We start from the raw sequence: 18,343 nt of genomic DNA, 5'->3' as shown, positions 1-18,343 counted from the left end.
CTGCCTTGTGAGTGTGTGATGGGACAATGTAGAGGGAGATTTACGCTGTATCTAACCCGTGTTGTACCTTCCCTGTGAGTGTTTCATGGGACAGTGTCGAGAGAGCTTTACTCTGTTTCTAACCCATGTCTTACCTGTCCTGGGAGTGCTTGATGGAACATTGGTGACGTAGCTTTACTCTGTATCTATCCCATGCTTTCCCTGCCCTGGGAGTGATTGATGGGACAGTGTTCATGGACATTTACTCTGTCCGTAACCCGTGCTGTATCTGTCCTGGGAGTGTTTGATGGGACATTGTAGAGGGAGAATTACTCTGTATCTAACCCGTGCTGTACCTGCCCTGGGAGTGTTTGATGGGACAGTGTTCAGGGAGCTTCACTCTCTATCTAACACGTGCTAGCTTGCCCTGGGACTGTTTGATGGGACAGTGTAGAGGGAGCTTTACTCTGTATCTAACCCATGCTGTACCTGCCCTGTGAGTGTTTGATTGGACAGTGTAGAGGGGGCTTTACTCTGCATCTAACCCGTGCTGTATCTTCCTAATGAATGTTTGATGGGACAGTGTAGAGGGAGATTTGCGCTGTATCTAACCCGTGTTGTACCTTCTCTGTGAGTGTTTCATGGGACAGTGTAGAGAGAGCTTTACTCTGTATCTAACCCGTGCTCTACCTGCCCTGTGAGTGATTGATGGGACAGTGTAGAGGGAGCTTTGCTCGGTATCTAGCCCGTGCTGTACCTGCCCTGGGAGTGTTTGATGAGACAGTGTAGAGGGAGCTTTACTCTGTATCTAACTCGTGCTGTACCTGCCTGGGACTGATTGATGTGACCGTGTAGAGGGAGCTTTATTCTGTATCTAACCCATGCTGTAGCTGCCTTGGGAGTGTTTGATTGGACAGTGTTGAGGGAGAAATGCTCTGTATCTAACCCGTGCTGTACCTGCCCTGGGAGTGTTTGATGGGACAGTGTTCAGGGAGCTTCACTCTCTATCTAACACGTGCTAGCTTGCCCTGGGACTGTTGGATGGGATAGTGGAGAGGGAGCTTTACTGTGTATCTATCCTATGCTGTACCTGCCCAGGGAGTGGTTGATTGGGACAGTGTAGAGGGAGCTTTACTCTGTATCTAACCCGTGCTGTACCTGCCCTGGGTGTGATTGATGGGACAGTGTAGAGGGAGCTTTACCCTGTATCTAACCCGTGCTGCACTTTCCCTGTGAGTGTTTGTTTGAATAGTATAGAGGGAGCTTTACTCTGTATCTAACCCGTGCTGTATCTTCCCAGTGATTGTTTGATGGGACAATGTAGAGGGAGCGTTACTCTGTATCTAACCCGTACTGCACCTATCCTGTGAGTGTTTCATGGGGCAGTGTAGAGAGAGCTTTACTCTGTATCTAACCCGTACTGCACCTATCCTGTGAGTGTTTCATGGGGCAGTGTAGAGAGAGCTTTACTCTGTATCTAACCCGTACTGCACCTATCCCGTGAGTGCTTGATGGAACAGTGGAGAGGTAGCTTTACTCTGTATCTATCCCATGCTGTACCTGCCCTGTGAGTGATTGATGGGACAGTGTTCATGGATATTTACTCTGTCTGTAACTCGTGCTGTACCTGTCCTGGGACTGTTTGATGGGATAGTGGAGAGTGAGCTTTACTCTGTATCTATCCTATGCTGTACCTGCCCAGGGAGTGGTTGATGGGACAGTGTAGAAGGAGCTTTACTCTGTATCTAACCCGTGCTGTACCTGCCTTGTGAGTGTGTGATGGGACAATGTAGAGGGAGATTTACGCTGTATCTAACCCGTGTTGTACCTTCCCTGTGAGTGTTTCATGGGACAGTGTCGAGAGAGCTTTACTCTGTTTCTAACCCATGTCTTACCTGTCCTGGGAGTGCTTGATGGAACATTGGAGAGGTAGCTTTACTCTGTATCTATCCCATGCTTTCCCTGCCCTGGGAGTGATTGATGGGACAGTGTTCATGGACATTTACTCTGTCCGTAACCCGTGCTGTATCTGTCCTGGGAGTGTTTGATGGGACATTGTAGAGGGAGAATTACTCTGTATCTAACCCGTGCTGTACCTGCCCTGGGAGTGTTTGATGGGACAGTGTTCAGGGAGCTTCACTCTCTATCTAACACGTGCTAGCTTGCCCTGGGACTGTTTGATGGGACAGTGTAGAGGGAGCTTTACTCTGTATCTAACCCATGCTGTACCTGCCCTGTGAGTGTTTGATTGGACAGTGTAGAGGGAGCTTTACTCTGCATCTAACCCGTGCTGTATCTTCCTAATGAATGTTTGATGGGACAGTGTAGAGGGAGATTTGCGCTGTATCTAACCCGTGTTGTACCTTCTCTGTGAGTGTTTCATGGGACAGTGTAGAGAGAGCTTTACTCTGTATCTAACCCGTGCTCTACCTGCCCTGTGAGTGATTGATGGGACAGTGTAGAGGGAGCTTTGCTCGGTATCTAGCCTGTGCTGTACCTGCCCTGGGAGTGTTTGATGAGACAGTGTAGAGGGAGCTTTACTCTGTATCTAACTCGTGCTGTACCTGCCTGGGACTGATTGATGTGACCGTGTAGAGGGAGCTTTATTCTGTATCTAACCCATGCTGTAGCTGCCTTGGGAGTGTTTGATTGGACAGTGTTGAGGGAGAAATGCTCTGTATCTAACCCGTGCTGTACCTGCCCTGGGAGTGTTTGATGGGACAGTGTTCAGGGAGCTTCACTCTCTATCTAACACGTGCTAGCTTGCCCTGGGACTGTTGGATGGGATAGTGGAGAGGGAGCTTTACTGTGTATCTATCCTATGCTGTACCTGCCCAGGGAGTGGTTGATTGGGACAGTGTAGAGGGAGCTTTACTCTGTATCTAACCCGTGCTGTACCTGCCCTGGGTGTGATTGATGGGACAGTGTAGAGGGAGCTTTACCCTGTATCTAACCCGTGCTGCACTTTCCCTGTGAGTGTTTGTTTGAATAGTATAGAGGGAGCTTTACTCTGTATCTAACCCGTGCTGTATCTTCCCAGTGATTGTTTGATGGGACAATGTAGAGGGAGCGTTACTCTGTATCTAACCCGTGTTGTACCTTCCATGTGAGTGTTTCGTGGGACAGTGTAGAGGGAGCTTTACTCTGTAACTAACCTGTGCTATACCTGCACTGGGAGTGATTGATGGGACAGTGTAGAGGGAGTTTTCCTCTGTATCTAAGCGGTGCTGTACCTGCCATGGGAGTATTTGATGGGACAGTGCAGAGGGAGGTTTACACTTTATCTAACCCGTGCAACCTTGCCCTGGGAGTGTTTGATGGAACTGTGGAGAGGGAGCTTTACTCTGTATCTAACCCATGCTGTGACTGTCCTGGGAGTGTTTGATGGGACAGTGTTCATGGACATTTACTCTGTATCTAACCCGTGCTGTAACTGCCCTGGGTGCGTTTGATGGGATAGTGTACAGGGAGCTTTACTCTCTATCTAACCCGTGCAACCTTGCCCTGGGAGTGTTTGATGGGACTGTGGAGAGGGAGCTTTACTCTGTATCTAACCCGTGCTTTGACTGTCCTGGGAGTGTTTGATGGGACAGTGTCGAGGGAGCTTTTTTCTGTATCTAACCCGTAGTGCACCTGTCCTGTGAGTGTTTCATGGGACAGTGTGGAGAGAGCTTTACTCTGTATCTAACCCGTGCTCTACCTGACCTGTGAGTGATTGATCGGACAGTGCAGAGGGAGCTTTACTCTGTCTCTAACCCGTGCTGTATCTGTCCTGGGAGCGTTTGATGAGACAGTGAAGAGGGAGCTTTACTCTGCATCTAACTCGTGCTGTACCTGCCCTGCGAGTGTTTGATGGGACAGTGTACAGGGAGCTTTACTCTCTATCCAACCCGTGCAACCTTGCCCTGGGAGTGTTTGATGGGACTGTGGAGAGGGAGCTTTACTCTGTATCTAACCCGTGCTGTGACTGTCCTGGGAGTGTTTGATGGGACAGTGTAGAGGGAGCTTTACTCTGTATCTAACCCGTACTGCACCTGTCCTGTGAGTGTTTCATGGGACAGTGTAGAGAGAGCTTTACTCTGTATCTAACCCGTACTGCACCTGTCGTGTGAATGATTGATGGGACAGTGTTTATGGAGCTTTACTCTGTATCTGACGCATGCTGTACCTGCCCTGGGAGTGATTGATGTGACCGTGTCGAGGGAGCTTTATTCTTTATCTAACCCTGCTGTAGCTGCCTTGGGAGTGTTTGATTGGACAGTGTCGAAGGAGCTTTACTCTGTTTCTAACCCATGCCTTACCTGTCCTGGGAGTGCTTGATGGAACAGTGGAGAGGTAGCTTTACTTTGCATCTATCCCATGCTGTACCTGCCCTGGGAGTGATTGATGGGACAGTGTTCATGGACATTTACTCTGTCTGTAACCCGTGCTGTACCTGTCCTGGGAGTGTTTGATGGGACATTGTAGAGGGAGAATTACTCTGTATCTAACCCGTGCTGTACCTGCCCTGGGAGTGTTTGATGGGACAATGTTCAGGGAGCTTCACTCTCTATCTAACCCGTGCTGTACCTGCCCTGGGAGTGATTGATGGGACAGTGAAGAGGGAGCTTTACCCTGTATCTAACCCGTGCTGCACGTTCCCTGTGAGTGTTTGTTTGAACAGTATAGAAGGAGCTTTACGCTGTTTCTAACTCATGCTGTACTTGTCCTGGGAGTGTTTGATGGGACAGTGTCGAGTGAGCTTTACCATGTATCTAACCCGTGCTGTACTTTCCCTTTAAGTGTTTGATGGGACAGTGTAGAGGGAGCTTTTATCTATGTCTAACACGGGCTGTACCTGCACTGGGAGTTATTCATGGGACATTGTCGAGGGAGCTTTACTCTGTATCTAACCCGTGCTGTATCTTCCCAGTGAGTGTTTGATGGGACAATGTAGAGGGAGCGTTACCCTGTATCTAACCCGTGTTGTACCTTCCATGTGAATGTTTCGTGGGACAGTGAATAGGGAGCTTTACTCTGTATCTAACCCGTGCTGTACCTGCACTGGGAGTGTTTGATGGGACAGTGTAGAGGGAGCTTTACTCTCTATCTAACCCGTACTGCACCTGTCCTGTGACTGTTTCATGGGACAGTGTAGAGGGAGCTTTACTCTTTATCTAACCCGTGCAACCTTGCCCTGGGAGTGTTTGATGGAACTGTGGAGAGGGAGCTCTACTCTGTATCTAACCCATGCTGTGACTGTCCTGGGAGTGTTTGATGGGACAGTGTTCATGGACATTTACTCTGTATCTAACCCGTGCTGTACCTGCCCTGGGTGCGTTTGATGGGATAGTGTATAGGGAGCTTTACTCTGTATCTAACCTGTACTGCCCCTGCGCTGTGAGTGATTGATCAGACAGTGCAGAGGGAGCTTTACTCTGTATCTGACTCGTGCTGTACCTGCCCTGGGTGTGATTGATGGGACAGTGTAGTGGGAGCTTTACTCTGTTTCTAACTCGTGCTGTAACTGCCCTGAGAGTCTTTGATGGGACAGTGTAGTGGGAGCTTTACACTCTATCTAACCCGTGCTCAACCTGCCCTGGGAGTGTTTGATGGGACAGTGTAGAGGGAGCTTTACTCTGCTTTTAACCCGTGCTGTACCTGCCCTGGGAGTGTTGGATGGGCAGTGCAGAGGGAGCTCGACTCTGTATCTAATCCATCCTGTACCTGCCCTGGGAGTCTTTGATGGGACAGTGTACAGGGAGCTTTACTCTCTGTCTAACCCGTGCTGAACCTGCCCTGGGAGCGTTCGCTGGGTCAGTGAATAGGGAGCTTTACTCTGAATCTAACCCGTGCTGTATCTTCCCTGTGAGTGTTTCATAGGACAGTGTAGAGGGAGCTTTACTCTGTATCTAACCCGTGCTGTACCTGCCCTGGGAGTGTTTGATGGGACAGTGTAGAGGGAGATTTACTCTGTATCTAACTCATGCTGTACGTGTCCTGCGAGTGTTTGATGGGACAGTGGAGAGGGAGCATTACTCTGTATCTAACCCATGCTGTACCTGCCCTGGGAATGTTTGATGGGACAGTGTATAGGGAGCTTCATTCTCTATCTAACAGGTGCTATCTTGCCCTGGGGGTGTTTGATGGGATAGTGGAGAGAGAGCTTTACTCTGTATCTATCTCATGCTCTACCTGCCCTGTGAGTGATTGATGTGACCGTGTAGAGGGAGCTTTATTCTGTATCTAACCCATGCTGTAGCTGCCTTGGGAGTGTTTGATTGGACAGTGTCGAGGGAGCTTTACTCTGTATCTAACTCGTGCTGTGACTGTCCTGTGAGTGATTGATGGGACAGTGTTTATGGAGCTTTACTCTGCATCTGACACATGCTGTACCTGCCCTGGGAGTGTTTGATTGGACAGTGCACAGGGAGCTTTACTCTCTATCTAACCCGTGCTATCTTGCCCTGCGAGTGTTTGACGGGACAGTGTAGAGGGAGCTTTACTCTGTCTCTAACCCGTGCTGCACCTGTCCTGGGAGTGTTTGATGGGACAATGTAGCGGGAGCTTTACTCTCTATCTGACCCGTGTTATCTTGCCCTGTGAGTGTTTGATGGGACAGTGGAGAGGGAGCTTTACTCTGTATCTAACCCATGTTGTACTTGCCCTGTGAGTGTTTGATGGGACAATGTAGCGGGAGCTTTACTCTCTATCTAACCCGTGCAAACTTGCCCTGGGAGTGTTTGATGGGACTGTGGAGAGGGAGCTTTACTCTGTATCTAACCCGTGCTGTGAATGTCCTGGGAGTGTTTGATGGGACAGTGTAGAGGGAGCTTTACTCTGTATATAACCCGTGCTCTACCTGCCCTGTGAGTGATTGATGGGACAGTGTAGAGGAAGCTTTGCTCGGTATCTAACCCGTGCTGTACCTGCCCTGGGAGTGATTGATGTGACTGTGTAGAGGGAGCTTTATTCTGTATCTAACCCATGCTGTAGCTGCCTTGGGAGTGTTTGATTGGACAGTGTCGAGGGAGCTTTACTCTGTATCTAACTCGTGCTGTACCTGCCCTGGGAGTGATTGATGTGACCGTGTAGAGGGAGCTTTATTCTGTATCTAACCCATGCTGTAGCTGCCTTGGGAGTGTTTGATTGGACAGTGTCGAGGGAGCTTTACTCTGTTTCTAACCCATGCTTTACCTGTCCTGGGAATGCTTGAATGAAGAGTGGAGAGGTAGCTTTACTCTGTATCTATCCCATGCTGTACCTGCCCTGTGAGTGATTGATGGGACAGTGTTCATGGATATTTACTCTGTCTGTAACTCGTGCTGTACCTGTCCTGGGACTGTTTGATGGGATCGTGGAGAGGGAGCTTTACTCTGTATCTATCCTATGCTGTACCTGCCCAGGGAGTGGTTGATGGGACAGTGTAGAAGGAGCTTTACTCTGTATCTAGCCCGTGCTGTACCTGCCTTGTGAGTGTTTGATTGGACAGTGTAGAGGAAGCTTTACTCTGTATCTAACCCGTGCTGTGTCTTCCTAATGAGTGTTTGATGGGACAATGTAGAGGGAGATTTACGCTGTATCTAACCCGTGTTGTACCTTCTGTGTGAGTGTTTCATGGGACAGTGTAGAGGGAGCTTTACTCTGTATCTAATCCGTGCTGTACCTGCCCTGGGAGTGATTGATGGGACAGTGTAGAGGGAGCTTTACTCTGTAACTGACTCGTGCTGTACCTGCCCTGGGTGTGATTGATGGGACAGTGAAGAGGGAGCTTCACTTTACATTTAACCCGTGCTGTACCTGCCCTGGGAGTGTTAGATGGGGCAGTGCAGAGGGAGCTCTACTCTGTATCTAACCCATCCTGTACCTGCCCTGGGAGTCTTTGATGGGACAGTGTAAGGGAGCTTTACTCTCTATCTAACCCGTGCTGAACCTGCCCTGCGAGTGTTTGATGGGACAGTGTAAGGGAGCTTTACCCTGTATCTAACCCGTGCTGCACGTGCCCTGAGAGTGTTTGTTTGAACAGCTTGGAGGGAGCTTTACTCTGTACCTAACCCATGCTGTACCTGCCCTGTGAGTGATTGATCGGACAGTGCAGAGGGAGCTTTACTCTGTCTCTAACCCGTGCTGTACCTGTCCTGGGAGCGTTTGATGGGACAGTGAAGAGGGAGCGCTACTCTGTATCTAACTCGTGCTGTACCTGCCCTGGGAGTGATTGATGTGACCGTGTAGAGGGAGCTTTATTCTTTATCTAACCCTGCTGTAGCTGCCTTGGGAGTGTTTGATTGGACAGTGTCGAGGGAGCTTTACTCTGTTTCTAACCCATGCCTTACCTATCCTGGGAGTGCTTGATGGAACAGTGGAGAGTTAGCTTTACTTTGTATCTATTCCATGCTGTACCTGCCCTGGGAGTGATTGATGGGACAGTGTTCATGGACATTTACTCTGTCTGTAACGCGTGCTGTACCTGTCCTGGGAGTGTTTGATGGGACATTGTAGAGGGAGAATTACTCTGTATCTAACCCGTGCTGTACCTGCCCTGGGAGTGTTTGATGGGACAATGTTCAGGGAGCTTCACTCTCTATCTAACACGTGCTAGCTTGCCCTGGGACTGTTTGATGGGATCGTGGAGAGGGAGCTTTACTCTGTATCTATCCTATGCTGTACCTGCCCAGGGAGTGGTTGATGGGACAGTGTAGAGGGAGCTTTACTCTGTATCTAACCCGTGCTGTGCCTGCCCTGTGAGTGTTTCATTGGACAGTGTAGAGGGAGCTTTACTCTGTATCTAACCGTGCTGTACCTGCCCTGGGAGTGATTGATGGGACAGTGTAGAGGGAGCTTTACTCTGTATCTGACTCGTGCTGTACCTGCCCTGGGAGTCTTTGATGGGACAGTGTAGAGGGAGCTTTACTCTTTATCTAACCCGTGCTGTACCTGCCCTGGGTGTGATTGATGGGACAGTGGAGTGGGAGCTTTACTCTGTATCTAATCCGTGCTGTACCTGTCCTGAGAGTCTTTGATGGGACAGTGTACAGGGAGCTTTACTCTCAATCTAACCTGTGATATCTTGCCCTGGGAGTGTTTGATGGGACATTGGAGAGGGAGCTTTCGTCTGTATCAAACCCGTGCTGTACCTGCCTGTGAGTGTTTGATGGGGCAGTGTAGAGGGAGCTTTACTCTGTATCTAACCCGTGCTGTATCTGCCCTGGGAGTGTTTGATGGGACTGTGTAGAGGGAGCTTTACTCGGTATCTAACCCGTGCTGTACCTGCCCTGAGAGTGTTAGATGGGGCAGTGTAGAGGGAGCTCTACTCTGTATCTAACCCATCCTGCAGCTGCCCCTGGGAGTCTTTGATGGGACAGTGTAGAGGGAGCTTTATTCTGTATCTAACCCGTACTGCACCTGTCCTGTGAGTGTTTCATGGGACAGTGTAGAGGGAGCTTTACTCTGTATCTAACCCATGCTGTACCTGCCCTGTGAGTGATTGATGGGACAGTGTTTATGGAGCTTTACTCTGTATCTGACGCATGCTCTACCTGCCCTGGGAGTGTTTGATTGGACAGTGGAGAGGGAGCTTTCCTCTGTATTTATCCCATGCTGTACCTGCCATGGGAGTGATTGATGGGACATTGTAGATGGAGTTTTACTCTGTCTCTAACCCGTGCTGTACCTGTCCTGGGAGTGTTTGTTGGGACAGTGTACAGGGAGCTTTACTCTGTATATAACCTGTGGTATCTTGCCTTGGGAGTGTTTGATGGGATAGTGGGGAAGGAGCTTTACTCTGTATCTAACCCGTGCTGTACCTTCCCTGTGAGTGTTTGATGGGACAGTGCAGAGGGAGCTTTACTCTGCATCTAACTCGTGCTGTACTTGCCCTGGGAGTGTTTGATGGGATAGTGGAGAGGGAGCTTTACTCTGTATCTATCCTATGCTGTACCTGCCCAGGGAGTGTTTGATTGGACAGTGTAGAGGGAGCTTTACTCTGTATCTAACCCGTGTTGTACCTGCCCTGGGAGTCTTTGATGGGACAGTGTACAGGGAGCTTTACTCTTTATCTAACCCGTGCAACCTTGCCCTGGGAGTGTTTGATGGGACTGTGGAGAGGGAGCTTTACTCTGTACCTAACCCGTGCTGTGACTGTCCTGGGAGTGTTTGATGGGACAGTGTAGAGGGAGCTTTACTCTATATCTAACCCGTACTGCACCTGTCCTGTGAGTGTTTCATGGGACAGTGAATAAGAAGCTTTACTCTGTATCTAACCCATCCTGTACCTGCCCTGGGAGTCTTTGATGGGACAGTGTACAGAGAGCTTTACTCTGTATCGAACCCGTGCTGTACCGGCCCTGTGAGTGATTGATGGGACAGTGTTTATGGAGCTTTACTCTGTATCTGACGCATGCTCTACCTGCCCTGGGAGTGTTTGATTGGACAGTGCACAGGGAGCTTTACTCTCTATCTAACCCGTGCTATCTTGCCCTTCGAGTGTTTGATTGGACAGTGGAGAGGGAGCTTTACTCTGTATTTATCCCATGCTGTACCTGCCATGGGAGTGATTGATGGGACATTGTTGATGGAGTTTTACTCTGTCTCTAACCCGTGCCGTACCTGTCCTGGGAGTGTTTGATGGGACAATGTAGCGGGAGCTTTACTCTCTATCTGATCCGAGCTATCTTGCCCTGTGATTGTTTGATGAGACAGTGCAGAGGGAGCTTTACTCTGTATCTAACCCATGCTGTACTTGCCCTCGGATTGTAGGATGGGACAGTGTAGAATGAGCTTTACTCTCTATCTAACTCGTGCTGTACGTGCCCTGGGAGTGTTTGATGAAACAGTGTAGAGGGAGCTTTACTCTGTATCTAACTCGTGCTGTACCTGCCCTGGGAGTGATTGATGTGACCGTGTAGAGGGAGCTTTATTCTTTATCTAACCCTGCTGTAGCTGCCTTGGGAGTGTTTGATTGGACAGTGTCGAGGGAGCTTTACTCTGTCTGTAACGCGTGCTGTACCTGTCCTGGGAGTGTTTGATGGGACATTGTAGAGGGAGAATTACTCTGTATCTAACCCGTGCTGTACCTGCCCTGGGAGTGTTTGATGGGACAATGTTCAGGGAGCTTCACTCTCTATCTAACACGTGCTAGCTTGCCCTGGGACTGTTTGATGGGATCGTGGAGAGGGAGCTTTACTCTGTATCTATCCTATGCTGTACCTGCCCAGGGAGTGGTTGATGGGACAGTGTAGAGGGAGCTTTACTCTGTATCTAACCCGTGCTGTATCTGCCCTGGGAGTGATTGATGGGACAGTGTAGAGGGAGCTTTACTCTGTATCTGACTTGTGCTGTACCTGCCCTGGGTGTGATTGATGGGACAGTGAAGAGGGAGCTTTACTCTGTGTCTAACCTGTGCTGTATCTTCCCTGTGAGTGTTCCATGGGACAGTGTAGAGGGAGCTTTACTCTGTATCTAACCCATCCTGTACATGCCCTGGGAGTCTTTGATGGGACAGTGTACAGGGAGCTTTACTCTCTATCTAACCCGTGCTGAACCTGCCCTGGGAGTGTTTGAAGGGACAGTGTACAGGGAGCTTTCCTCTCTATCTATCTTATGCTGTACCTGCCCAGGGAGTGTTTGATTGGACAGTGTAGAGGGAGCTTTACTCTGTATCTAACCCATGCTGTATCTTCCCAGTGAGTGTTTGATGGGACAATGTAGAGGGAGATTTACGCTGAATCTAACCCGTGTTGTACCTTCCCTGTGATTGGTTCATGGGACAGTGTAGAGGGAGCTTTACTCTTTATCTAACCCGTGCTGTACCTGCCCTGGGTGTGATTGATGGGACAGTGTACTGGGAGCTTTACTCTGTATCTAATCCGTGCTGTACCTGTCCTGAGAGTCTTTGATGGGACAGTGTACAGGGAGCTTTACTCTCAATCTAACCTGTGATATCTTGCCCTGGGAGTGTTTGATGGGACATTGGAGAGGGAGCTTTCGTCTGTATCAAACCCGTGCTGTACCTGCCTGTGAGTGTTTGATGGGGCAGTGTAGAGGGAGCTCTACTCTGTATCTAACCCATCCTGCACCTGCCCTGGGAGTCTTTGATGGGACAGTGTACAGAGAGCTTTACTCTCTATCTAACCCGTGCTGAACCTGCCCTGGGAGCGTTTGCTGGGTCAGTGAATAGGGAGCTTTACTCTGTATCTAACCCGTGATGCACCTGCCGTGGGAGTGTTTGATGGGACAGTGTAGAGGGCGCTGTACTCTGTATCAAACCCGTGCTGTGACTGTCCTGGGAGTGTTTGATGGGACAGTGTAGAGGGAGCTTTACTCTGTATCTGACGCATGCTCTACCTGCCCTGGGAGTGTTTGATTGGACAGTGGAGAGGGAGCTTTCCTCTGTATTTATCCCATGCTGTATCTTCCCAGTGAATGTTTGATGGGACAGTGTAGAGGGAGCTTTACTCTGTATCTAACCCGTGTTGTGACTGTCCTGGGAGTGTTTGATGATACAGTGTAGAGGGAGCTTTACTCTGCATCTAACCCATGCTGTATCTTCCCAGTGAATGTTTGATGGGACAGTGTAGAGGGAGCTTTACTCTCTATCTAACCCTGTGCTATCTTGCCCTGCGAGTGTTTGATGGGAAAATGGACAGGTAGCTTTACTCTGCATCTAAACCGTGCTGTGACTGTCCTGGGAGTGTTTGATGGGACAGTGTAGAGGGAGCTTTACTCTCTGTCTAACTCGTGCTGCACCTGCCCTGCGAGTGATTCATGGGACAGTGTAGAGGGAGCTTTACTCTCTATCTAACCTGTGATATCTTGCCCTGGGAGTGTTTGATGGGACATTGGAGAGGGAGCTTTTATCTGTATCACACCTGTGCTGTACCTGCCTGGGAGTGTTTGATGGGACTCTGTAGAGGGAGCTTTACTCTGTATCGAAACCGTGCTGTATCTGCCCTGGGAGTGTTAGATGGGGCAGTGTAGAGGGAGCTCTACTCTGTATCTAACCCGTCCTGTACCTGCCCTGGGAGTCTTTGATGGGACAGTGTACAGAGATCTTTACTCTCTATCTAACCCGTGCTGAATCTGCCCTGGGAGAGATTGCTGGGTCAGTGAATAGGGAGCTTTACTCTGTCTCTAACCCGTGCTGTATCTGCATTTGGAGCGTTTGATGGGACAGTGTAGAGGGAGCTTTACTTTGTATCTAACCCGTACTGCACCTGTCCTGTGAGTGCTTCATGGGACAGTGTAGAGGGAGCTTTACTCGGTATCTAACCCATGCTGTACCTGCCCTGTGAGTGAATGATGGGACAGTGCAGAGGGAGCTTTACTCTGTATTTATCCCATGCTGTACCTGCCCTGCGAGTGATTGATGGGAGTGTAGAGGGAGATTTACTCTGTATCCAACCTGTGCTGTACTTGTCCTGGGAATGTTTGATGGGACAATATAGCGGGAGCATTACTCTCTATCTAACCCATGCTATATTGCCCTGTGAGTGTTTCATGGGACAGTGAAGAGGGAGCTTTACTCTGTATCTGACTCATGCTGTACCTGCCCTGGGAGTGTTTCATGTTTCATGCGACAGTGCAGAGGGAGCTTTACTCTGTTTCTAACCCATGCTGTACTTGCCCTCGGATTGTAGGATAGGACAGTGTAGAGGGAGCTTTACTCTGTATCTAACCCGTGCTGTATCTTTCCAGGGAGTGTTTGATGCGACAGTGAATCGGGAGCTTTACTCTGTATCTAACCCGTGCTGTACCTTCCCTGTGAGTGTTTCATGGGACAGTGTAGAGGGAGCTTTACTCTGTATCTATCCCATGCTGTTCCTGCCCTGGGAGTGTTTGATGGGACAGTGTAGAGGGAGCTTTACTCTGTATCTAACCCGTGCTGTGACTGTCCTGGGAGTGTTTGATGGGACAGTGTAGAGGGAGCTTTACTCGGTATCTAACCCGTACTGCACCTGTCCTGTGAGTGTTTCATGGGACAGTGTAGAGGGAGCTTTACACTGTATCTAACCCGTGCTGTACCTGCCCTGTGAGTGATTGCTGTGACAGTGTAGAGGGAGCTTTATTCTGTATCTAACCCGTGCTGTAGCTACCCTGGGATTGTTTGATTGGACAGTGTTGAGGGAGCTTTATTCTGTTTCTAACCCATGCATTACCTGCCCTGGGAGTATTTGATGGGACAGCGTTTATGGAGCTTTACTCTGTATCTGACGCGTGCTGTACCTGCCCTGAGTGTGTTTGATTGGACAGTGCACAGGGAGCTTTACTCTCTATCTAACCCATGTTCTCTTGCCCTGGGAGTGTTTGATGGGACCGTGGAGAGGGAGATTTACTCTGTATTTATCCCATGCTGTACCTGCCCTGGGAGTGTTGATGGGACAGTGTAGAGGGAGCTTTACTCTGTCTCTAACCCATGCTGTACCTGTCCTGTGAGTGTTTGATGGGACAGTGGAGAGGGAGATTTACTCTGTATATAACTCATGCTGTACCTGCCCTGGGAGTGTTTATGGGACAGTGTAGAGGGAGCTTTACTCTCGATCTAACCCGTGCTGTACTTGCCCTCGGATTGTCGGATGGGACAGTATAGACGGTGCTTTATTCTGTAGCTAACCCGTGCTGTACCTGCCCTGTGAGTGATTGATGGGACAGTGTAGAGGGAGCTTTACTCGGTATCTAACCCGTGCTGTAGCTGCCCTGGGATTGTTTGATTGTACAGTGTCGAGGGAGCTTTACTCTGTTTCTAACCCATGCATTACCTGCCCTGGGAGTATTTGATGGGACAGTGTATAGGGAGCTTTACTCTGTATCTAACCCATGCTGAACCTGCCCTGGGAGTGTATGATGGGACAATGTAGAGGGAGCTTTACTCTATGTCTAACCCGTGCTGTACCTGCCTTGGGACTTGGGAGTGTTTGATGGGACAGTGTAGAGGGAGCTTTACTCTGTATCTAACCCGTGCTGTACCTGCCGTGGGAGTGATTGATGGGACCGTGTCGAGGGAGCTTTATTGTGTAGCTAACCCCTGCTGTACTTTCCCTGTGAGTGTTTGATGGGACAGTGTAGAGGGAGCTTTACTCTATGTCTAACCCATGCTGTACCTGCCTTGGGACTTGGGAGTGTTTGATGGGACAGTATAGAGGGAGCTTTACTCTCTATCTAACTCGTGCTGGATGGATATCTGCGTGGGGTGTGTCTGTGTTGGGATGTCTGAATTGGCGCTGGGAATCTGGGGGAGTGTCTGGGAGGGTGTCTGCGGGGGCGGGGATGGGCTTCTGGGTGGGTGTCTAGGTGGGGGCGTCCGGGTGGTGTGACTGGGCGGTGGGGTGTCTGGGGATGTCTGTGCTCTGGGGCGGAGGGGAGGTGGGGGCAGCGGGGAAAGGGTAACGGGTGGGTCAGGGTGAGGGATGAGGGGTCAGGGTGAGAGTAGGGGGGGTCAGGGTGAGGGGGGGGGGGGGTCAGGGTGAGGGGGGGGGCCCAGGGTGAGGGGGAGGGGTGGTTTGGGTAAGGGGGGGGTCAGGGTGAGGGTGTCAGGGTGATGGCGGGTCAGAATGAGGTGGGGTGAAGGGGAGGGGGGTCTGGATGAGGGGGGTCTGGGTGAGGGGGTGTCAGACTGAGGTGGGGTCGGGAGGGAGGGGAGGAGGAGGGGGTCAGGGTGAAGGTGAGGGGGGGTTAGGGTGAGGAGGAGGTCGGGTGAAGGGGAGTCAGGGTGAGGTGGGGTCGGTGGGAGGGGTGTCAGGGTGAGGTGGGGTCAGGGTGAGGGTGAGGGGGGTCAGGTTGAGGTGGGGGTCGGGAGACGGCGTCAGGGTTCGGGTGGGTCGCGGGGGGGAACTGTCGGTGGAGTCCGGTCCAGTCCCGGGCTGAGCGGATCCACCATCAGGATCCCGGTTTGCGCAGAACCGTCTCCATGGAAACTGCCCCGGGAGCCCGGGGATTTTGTACAAACTCCCGACCCGACAATCGGCGGATTCCTCCGCGCCCGGGAACAACAAACCCCGCAACAAGTGCAGAAACATCTTTACAGATAATAGTGTCCCAATAATCCGGTGTCCCCGTAACCCGGTGACCCCATAACCCGGTGTCCCCGGAACCCGGCGTCCCCATAATCCGGTGTCCCCATAATCAGGTGTCCTCACAACCCAGTGTCCCCGTAATCCGGTGTCCCCGTAACCCGGCATCCCAATAATCCGGTGTCCCCATTACCCGGCGTCCCCATAACCCGGCATCCCCATAACCCGGTGTCCCCGTAATCCGGTGTCCCCGTAACCCGGCGCGCGGTACCTGCTCTCCGAGCCTCCGCTACAGGTGCTCACTGTGTCCAGCTCCCCAGTCCCGTCCCGGGCTTCCGTTCTTGCTCTGTGCTTTGGCTGGGTCGCTGCGCTGAGACGTCCACTCGGCAATGCTGGGTCACTGGGCAGTGCTGGGTCACTGAGTCACTGGGCAATGCTGGGTCACTGGGTCACTGGGCAGTGCTGGTCACTGAACAGTGCTGGGTCACTGAGTCACTGGGCAATGCTGGGTCACTGGGCAGTGCTGGACACTGGACAATGTTGGGTCACTGGGCAGTGCTGGGGCACGGAGTCCCTGGGCTGGGTCGCTGGGTCCCTGTGCTGGGTCGCTGGATCCCTGGGTGGGTCGCTGGGTCCCTGGGCTGTGTCACTGGGCTGGATCCCTAGGCTGGGTCGGGCAGTGCAGGTCTGAGCTGGGTCTCGGGTCCCTGGGTCGGGCAGTGCTGGGCTGAGTTTCTGGAATGAGCTGGGCTAGGCAGTTCGGGTCTGAGCTGTGCTGCGTCCCGGGTCCCGGGCTGGCTCCCTCCACATGCCGCCACCGCGGGTGAAACCTTCCGAGGAGCCGGTCCCAGGCAGCACCCACCGCCCAGGCACACACAGGTGGAGCCGCCCCCCAACCCCTCCGGGAGCAGCCGCCCACCCCCAGCTCCACCCACCCCCAGCTCCCCTACTCCGTCCCTCAACCCTCCTTGCATCACATTCCCGGTACTCAGCCTCCATCACCGCGGAAAAGGTCTTTGAGAAAGTTAATAAACTCGCAGCACACCTTGAGAAAGTGGTATATTCCATTCTGATATTATAATGAGGCGGCGGTGAGTCCCGGGGTCGCAGCTGATGGTAAAAGCGGCGCAGACAGGAAGATGGGCAGCGGGCTGGGGGTGATGGTCAGCGCAGGTTGGAAAGCAGAGGTAAAGAGTTGGCGGCGGGCGGGGGGAGAGAGGATGGGGCGAGTGCTGGGGGCAGGGGGAGAGAGCTGGGGATAGGGGGAGAGAGTTGGGGAAATGGGGAGAGGGGAGAGGGGTAGGGGAGAGAGCTGGAGGTAGGGAGAGAGAGCTGGGGGAATGGGGAGAGGGGTAGGGGAGAGAGCTGAGGGTGGAGGTGAGAGCTGGGGGTAGTGGGAGAGAGCTGGGGTAGGGGAGAGAGCTGGAGGCATGGGGGAGAGAGCTGAGGATAGGGGGAGAGAGCTGGGGGTAGGGGGAGAGAGAGCTGGGGGTAGGGGGAGAGAGAGCTGGGGGTAGGGGGAGAGAGAGCTGGGGGAATGGGGAGAGAGAGCTGGGGGAATGGGGAGAGAGAGCTGGGGGAATGGGGAGAGAGAGCTGGGGGAATGGGGAGAGAGAGCTGGGGGAATGGGGAGAGAGAGCTGGGGGAATGGGGAGAGAGAGCTGGGGGAATGGGGAGAGAGAGCTGGGGGAATGGGGAGAGAGAGCTGGGGGAATGGGGAGAGAGAGCTGGGGGAATGGGGAGAGAGAGCTGGGGGAATGGGGGGGGGAGAGCTGGGGGAATGGGGGGGGGAGAGCTCGGGGTAGGAGGAGAGAGCTCGGGGTAGAGGGAGAGAGCTGGGGAATGGAGGGAGAGAGCTGGGGGTAGGAGGGGAGAGCTAGGGAATGAGGGAGAGCTGGGGGAAGGAGACAGGGACAAGGATGGAGACAGTCTGCGAGCAAATAGTTATAAACAAACTGTGGAGGAAAGAGGAACCGGAACATGCCTGATCCACACCCCACCCTGGGTCCTTTTAATAACTCACCCCAGAACGATCAGCTGACAGTCACACCCACTTATTTGCATTAATATGTCTCAAAAATAAAGTCACTATGTACTTAAATAGATTTGAAATTTGAGTCTATGAGCATCGGTGTCCCTGGTTACACTGCCGCTTAAGCCCAGGCACTCAGAGTCGGATTCCCTTTTGTACTTTTATTAACTGCTCCAAACTCCTCGGTCGAGGGGTACGCAGCGGCCAATTTGCGCACAAAATCCCACAAACAGCAATGTAACATTGATCAGATAATCTGTGTTAGTGATGTTGGTTGAAGAATAAATATTGTCCCAGGACACTGGGGAGAACTCCCCTGCTCTTCTAAATAATGGCCGTGGGATCTTGC

At 51.7% G+C, this 18,343-nt stretch overlaps 1 protein-coding gene across 2 annotated transcripts in view; it reads right to left on the bottom strand.

Moving 5' to 3' along the window:
- Nucleotides 1-17,231, bottom strand: part of LOC139250515 (hyaluronidase-4-like) — a 118,000-nt gene extending 100,769 nt beyond the window's left edge. Inside the window, exon 1 of one of the 2 annotated variants that reach the window (XM_070872889.1) lies at nucleotides 17,008-17,231. The gene's annotated coding sequence lies outside the window, so the exon portion shown is untranslated. Of the gene's footprint in view, nucleotides 1-16,233; nucleotides 16,787-17,007 lie in introns of those variants that run through there. The other variant, XM_070872888.1, reaches the window with a different exon arrangement.
- Between the last annotated feature and the right edge of the window lie 1,112 nt (nucleotides 17,232-18,343).

This window comes from Pristiophorus japonicus, unplaced genomic scaffold, assembly GCF_044704955.1.
Source record: "Pristiophorus japonicus isolate sPriJap1 unplaced genomic scaffold, sPriJap1.hap1 HAP1_SCAFFOLD_384, whole genome shotgun sequence".
In the NCBI taxonomy this organism is placed as follows: domain Eukaryota; kingdom Metazoa; phylum Chordata; class Chondrichthyes; family Pristiophoridae; genus Pristiophorus; species Pristiophorus japonicus.
This window is presented reverse-complemented; position numbering and strand designations above follow the sequence as displayed.